Source organism: Hemibagrus wyckioides, linkage group LG26, assembly GCF_019097595.1.
Source record: "Hemibagrus wyckioides isolate EC202008001 linkage group LG26, SWU_Hwy_1.0, whole genome shotgun sequence".
NCBI lineage: Eukaryota > Metazoa > Chordata > Actinopteri > Siluriformes > Bagridae > Hemibagrus > Hemibagrus wyckioides.
The window spans coordinates 21,010,755-21,018,254 of NC_080735.1; the positions used below are offsets into that span (position 1 = coordinate 21,010,755).

General features: G+C 42.8%; 1 protein-coding gene across 2 annotated transcripts in view; it reads left to right on the forward strand.

Moving 5' to 3' along the window:
- The first annotated feature begins 7,147 nt into the window (after positions 1 to 7,147).
- LOC131347131 (adhesion G protein-coupled receptor E5) overlaps positions 7,148 to 7,500 on the forward strand; it is a 23,812-nt gene continuing 23,459 nt past the window's right edge. For both annotated transcript variants that reach the window (XM_058381043.1, XM_058381042.1), the window contains exon 1: positions 7,148 to 7,500. This exon is cut by the window's right edge and continues 106 nt beyond it. The gene's annotated coding sequence lies outside the window, so the exon portion shown is untranslated.

A 7,500-nucleotide genomic window follows, 5' to 3' on the forward strand; every position in this document is an offset into this window, starting at 1 on the left:
AGGCTACGCCTCCTTTACTGACACTATATAAACAGAGGCCACGCCTCCTTTACTGAGACTGACAGGATCAGAGGCCATGCCTCCTTTACTGAGACTGACATGATCAGAGGCCACGCCTCCTTTACTAAGACTGACAGGATCAGAGGCCACGCCTCCTTTACTGACACTATACAAACAGAGGCCATGCCTCCTTTACTGAGACTGATAGGATCAGAGGCCATGCCTCCTTTACTAAGACTGACAGGATCAGAGGCTACGCCTCCTTTATTGACACTATACAAACAGAGGCCACACCTCCTTTACTGAGACTGACAGGATCAGAGGCCACGCCTCCTTTACTGAGACTGATAGGATCAGAGGCCATTTCTCCTTTATTGAGACTGACAGGATCAGAGGCCACGCCTCCTTTACTGAGACTGATAGGATCAGAGGCCATTTCTCCTTTATTGAGACTGACAGGATCAGAGGCCACGCCTCCTTTACTGACACTATACAAACAGAGGCCATGCCTCCTTTACTGGCACTGACAGGATCAGAGGCCACGCCTCCTTTACTGAGACTAAGAGGAAAAGAGGCCACACCCTCTTTACTGAGACTAAGACGTACAGAGGCCACACCTCCATTACTGAGACTAATGCAGAGTTCACACTGCTTGATTTTAGCCCTGATTTTCAGTCGCCGAAAGATTTGCGAAATCGCCGACAAATGCCCGAAATTAGAAGCAAATTGGTGCTTGAATCACTCTGAACTGTGAATTACCAAAGACATGATCTGAGCGAGTCGCTGATGCGTCACCGATGCCCATTAAATATAAGGCATGCTAAATATCTGGACCTGTCTTCAACTCAAATTCCTGCAGTGTGAAAGGAGTTCTGACTGAAAAATACCTCGGTGATGACCTAGAGTGAGAGAGCAAGATACAGTGGGCAGTTCAGGGAGGAGTAATAGACCACAATATCAGTAAGCATGGCTTATTGTTTCTCGCGTGAATTCGGTTGTGAAAGGCAGTTTGTGGAGCAGACAGAGTTGTTCCTCTTCCTACTGTGAAGGCATTCAGTGTGAAACCTCCTGTCGCCGATCCATTGTGCAATGTGAACACAACTCTCAGATTGTGAATGCTCCCAGATAGTGGAGCAGTGTGAAAACAACCGTGATCTGACCACTCAGCATAAGAGGTACAGAGGCCATGCTTCCTTCACTGAGACTAAGATGTACAGAGGCCACGCCTCCTTTACTAAGACTAAGATGTACAGAGGCCACGCCTCCTTCACTGAGACTAAGATGTACAGAGGCCACGCCTCCTTTACTAAGACTAAGATATACAGAGGCCACGCCTCCTTCACTGAGACTAAGATGTACAGATTCCACGACACCTTTACTAAGACGTACAGAGGCCACACCTCCTTTACCGAGACTAAGCGGTACAGAGGCTACACCTCCTTCACTTAGACTGACAGTTAGAGGCCACACCTCCTTCACTGAGACTGACAGTTAGAGGCCACACCTCCTTCACTGAGACTGACAGTTAGAGGCCACACATCCTTCACTGAGACTAAGACATACAGAGGCCATGACTCCTTTACTGAGACTAATGCATACAGAGGACATGCCTTCTTCACTGAGACTAAGATGTACAGAGGCCACGCCTCCTTTACTGAGACTAAGGCTTGCAGAGGTCACATTTCCTTCACTGGGAATTAAACAGACAGAGGCCACGCCTCCTTCACTGAGAATTAAACACACAGAGGCCACACCTCCTTAACTGAGAGTTGAAACCACAGCTTTCATCATGTTTACATGAGTATTTAGTAAATTAGCACCGTGTCACTCAGTAATCCTGTAGTTTAAGGTTAGCTCTGCTGCTCCAAGATGAGTGTCAGTGAACAGGGTTTAGTCTCTTCCCTGCCCAGATTTCCTCCCTGTTTATGTAAAAAAGGATGATGGAAAATATTCAGCAGAAACCAAACAGAAAATGAGCTTGTGGGATTAAATGATTAGTGAGTGGAGCTCAAGCCTTTAAATAGAAGAGTGTACAGTGGATCATGATTTCCAGCACATGGTAATCAAAATGTGACCAACATTTATCCAATCCAGTCGTTCTGTTAGTATTTATTACCCCAAATCTCCTTCATCTGTATCCTGGTGAAGAAAAAGCTGGGTTCAGGTCTGAAAACACAGAAATGTGCCTCAAACCTGCAGAAACGAGACGGTGGAATTACTTGAATTAGATAAATGAGTTTAAACAGTTCTCAAGTTGCTTTAAAATGAGTACAGTGTTAGTAATACAATAATGAATTAATGTAGAATTTTAGCTGAAAAAAGCTACTACACTCTACTGAGGATGAGGTTCCCTTCTGAGCCTTCTCAAGGTTCCTTCCTCAGATCATCTCAGGAAGTTCTTCCTCACCACCGCCACCTCAGGCTTCTCATTAGGGATAAAATAGTAACTTAACTTTAAACTTTATCATTCTTTTCTATACTTCTTGTTAAAAACAATTTACAAATGAATTGAATTGCGTACTGTTCCTTCAGATGAACCATCACAGCTACGTGTTTTGTATGTTTTCAGCCGTGTTCATATTAGCGTGGTTTACATGTACGTACGCAGCAGTGAGTCATGATTTCAGTAACTCAAACGATTCCTCAGTCCAGTGAGTTGTCTTTGTTTGTGACATATACATTACTGCACAGTGAAATTCTTTCTCAGCAAATCTCATCCTTGGAGGTTTGGGGTCAGAGCGCAGGGTCAGCCACGATACAGCGCACCTGGAGCAGGGGAGGTTGGGGGTCTTGCTCAAGGGCCCAGTGGTGGCAGCTTGACAGTGTTGGGGCTTGAACCCTGATCTTCCGGTCAATGACCCAGCGCCTTAACCACTTGAGCTAGCACCACCCTCAGTGCTGTGGTGCATGCGCTGTGACATTCTCCAGTTTCTGCTATTAGTCTCCATTTGATACAAAACTTTTATTTAAAAACTGGAATTGTTGTTCAATTCTATCCTATCATACACAACCTGTTGATAAAAGATAAAAGATAAAACTTGGAAGACAGTAGGAGAGATCACTAGTGAGGGTGTGCAGCTGGTAGAGTTAGCATGTTTTGCTAATCTAACATGAAGCCGCATATGAGACGTGGAAATCAGACAGAATTGTTTTGTTAACTGCTCTGCAAGAGAATGGATTACAGTTACTATAGCTGGATAGGCCATGCCTACATGCCACGCCCACATGCTGCATGTTGTGTAACATTAAGTAACCTTTTAAAGTACAGCTTTAACGATACCTCGGTGGTCATTTAAGATCATGAAAGAAACTAAATATTGATGCAGTGCTTGAATGTAACCTTCTGCTCTTACCCCTGCTCTCACCCCCATGCTGAAGAACCCACTGGAGACATCACTGTGATACTGCTACTTCCTGTCTTTTACCCTGACCTCCTCCTCCTCCTCTAAACAGCTAAGAAGTACCATAAACATTCCCAGTTTGCTTGAAGAACCAGCGAGAATTAACGTTTATGTCGTGACATCACGGTCACATGACCCTTCTGACAGCGGCTCACATGTTGAGGTAAACGTTACTGCAGCTGCAGCCGTGACCTCAGGGAGCAGATGATGATTGCGGGTGGAGACGTGAGGAACTGAAATCCTTTGTGGAGATGAGATATTGTTTACGAATGGAACCCACAAAACCCTGTGGGTTTCTCTCACACTTTTCCTCTTAAAAATCTAAGTGCTAAACTACACTGTAGCAACGGCAACAAAAAACAACTGCTTCAAGTCTGGGGGAAAAAGGGAAGTTTTTTGTCGAATTTATCGAAAAAATAAACAGTTGAAAGAAAAGTGGCAACACACACACACAGGCAACACACACACACACACACACACACACAGGCAACACACACACACACACACACACACAGGCAACACACACACACACACACAGGCAACACACACACACACAGTCTTACAGGAAAAGAAACACTGTTAATGTGACACACTACGCAATCTATACTTGGTTTTTAAGCAGCATTATTTACATCACAGTTCCACAACATGAACATAAACACATGAAATACACACTTACATAAACACACTCGGTATATACAGCTCTGGAAAAAATAGCCCACTACTCAATCTCCAGATGTGAACCCTATTGAAAACCTCTGGAATGTCATGAAGAGGAAGATGGATGATCACAAACCATCAAGTAAAGCTGAGCTGTTTGCTTTTTTGCAGTGAGAGTGGTATAAAGTTCCCCAACAGCAGTGTGAGAAACTGGTGGAGATCATGGAGCTAAAACCCATGCAGATCGGGGTTATTCCACCAAATACTGATCTCTTAATGTTATTTACACAAAGCATTAACACAATCTGTTTACAAATTATTTACATTTTGTTTTATTTGAGTTATTAAAGCTCTGAAAATACTGCATGATCTTGGGTTATTTCATGTGTTGTCATTTTCTTTAAATATATGCTCTAAATAACAATAGTTATATTTTGAATTTAGGAGAAATATTGTCAGCAGTTCACAAAAAATCAAACAAAACTCTTCATCTGACCATCTGACCAATACATGACCCTGGAAGAAAAAACACAAGAAACTCATTATCTTGCAGTGGGCTCTTATTCTTTTCCAGAGCTGTATATATATATATATATATATCAGTATCTCACAAAAGTGACTACACCCCGAAGTGGAAATGTCCATATTGGGCCCAAAGTATCAATATTTTGTGTGGCCACCATTATTTTCCAGCAATGGTCGACCACTGCCTTGCTAAAGAAGCTGAGGGTAAAGGTGATGGACTGGCCAAGCATGTCTCCAGACCTAAACCCTAAGGTGGGGGAGCGCAAGGACTCTAACATCCACCAGCTCTGTGATGTCATCATGGAGGAGTGGAAGAGGACTCCAGTGTCACCCTGTGAAGCTCTGGTGAACTCCATGCTGAAGAGGGTTATGGCAGTGCTGGAAAATAATGGTGGCCACACAAAATATTGACACTTTGGGCCCAATTTGGACATTTCCATTTAGGGGTGGAGTCACTTTTGTTGCCAACGGTTTAGACATTAATGGCTGTGTGTTGAGTTATTTTGAGGGGACAGCAAATTTACACTGTTGTACAGGCTGTATATATATATACACCAAAGCTGTGGGAAATACTTGCTTCTGATTGGTTGAGAAGCATCAATCACTTACTGCATAACACACACACACACACACAGAAGAATGTGTAATGTTGTCATAATAGAGTTAAAAGTCCAAATCGGTCGCATACTGATAAAGAGGTTAATGATTAAGAAAATGACTCACAGTTAAAGGGAAATAAATGTGTAAGACGTGTGTGTGTGTGCGTCTGTGTGTGTGTGTGTGTGTGTGTGTGTGTGTGTTTGAGGCCTTAAAACAAACAAGATCACTGTCAGACAAAAGCCAGATGTGATTTCATCACATTGCACACACACACACATATACACACACACAAATACACACACAGACACACCCACCCACCCACACACACACCCACACAAATACACACACACACACAAATACACACACACACACACAAATACACACACAGACACACACACACACAAATACACACAGACACACACAGACACACCCACCCACACACACACAAATACACACACACACACAAATACACACACAGACACACACACACAAATACACACAGACACACACAGACACACCCACCCACACACACACACACACACACAAATACACACACACACACAAATACACACACAGACACACACACACAAATACACACACAGACACACACACACACACACATACACACAAATACACACACACACACACACACACAAATACACACACAGACACACACACAAATACACACATAGACACACACACACAAATACACACACAAATACACACACACACACACACTCCATATTATCTGACAGTCACAATTAGGATGTACATGTGTCTGCTTTTTAGCAGCGGCTTAATGGACAGTTTTATGACCACAGCCTTGTTCCTAATGCTTCAGGAAGTCGTGTGTGTTCTCAGCATATCCCCAGATGTACAATATCTGAACCAGATCTGTCTCTCTCTCACACACACACACACACACACACACATTAAGGCTTCTGCTTGTGCACTGCTTATGGGTCAGAAGATGATTAATTTTCGAACAGCAGCTTTATTTCTATGTAACACGCTTGTTCTAACAGGTTTTGATTTCCGTAGCAACAGTCAGTATCACAGAGACGTGTACAGCGCACTGTCCAGTGATTATAAACAGATTAATGATCGCTGACATGGTGAAGTTTTCTGCTTGGTACTGACACACACACGCCACGCCCACTTCTGAGGCTGTGGTTTGGATGTTGGATGACTGACCAGTCTGCTGGAACCTCCACTGATCAGGTTGGTGAAATAAAGAGCGCCTGTCAAATGCAGTAAATGTTGATTGACAGATACAGAAGCCACGCCCCTTTACCTTGACTGACGGGGAGGGAAAGACCTGAGCTCACACTGTCCCAGATGAGGATGAGGTTGATGTTTTCGAGTCTGTTTCTTCGTAAGGTTTCTCAGGAAGTTCAGATCTGGTTTGCTCATGAAGGATAAATATAAAAGTATATTAATTTTATTAAATTGATATGTTTCTGTAAAGCTGCTTGGTGACAATGTCCATCGTTAAAAACGCTAAACAAATAAAACTAAATCGAATCAATTCGAATTGAACTGAACTGAATTGAATTAATTTGAATCAAAGTGAATTAATTTGAATTAAATTGAATAAGTTTAAATTGAATTGAATTTAACTGAACTGAAGGTTTAAAAGAAACTTTTCTTGTAGTGGATCATGTACACTTCATATTAAATTCAAGTTATTGAAGCTTGAAAATGTTAGATAATGGAGAAAGACAGGCAGAGATCTGTGTGTGTGTGTGTGTGTGTGTGTGTGTGTGTGTGTGTGTGTGTGTGTGTGTGTGTGTAAATTAGCAGTGGGATCAAAAGTAGCTGAGACCAATTTTCTCACTGGCTGAACAACAGCTGTTATCCCCCTCTCTCCCTCTCTCTCTCCTCCTCCTCCTCCTCCTCCTCCTCCCCCTCCTCCTCCCCCCTTCCTCTCTGATCCATGGCCCTTTAGCACACACACACACACACACACACACACACGCAGGGGAATGACTGACACAAACAGACGAGTGGAATTTCTCATAGCTAAAAGCTAAAGAAAAAAAAACCAAGGAGAACTTTTGTGGAGAAAAAACAAAACGGAGAGACTATTTAAAAGAAATATAAAGAGAAAGAAGAAGAAGAAGAAGAAGAAGACTTTTTGAACAGGGCAGCAGCAGAAGGGAGGTGTAACGGGGGAACCTAGTGAAAAGAGGAGCTGAAAAAGAAAGAGAAAGAGAGAGAGAGAGAGAGAGAGAGAGAGATAAGTAGGGGGAGAAAAGTAAACAGACTGAAAGCAGTGAAGACTTTCGGACGCATTGAGACAGAAAGTGAAAAA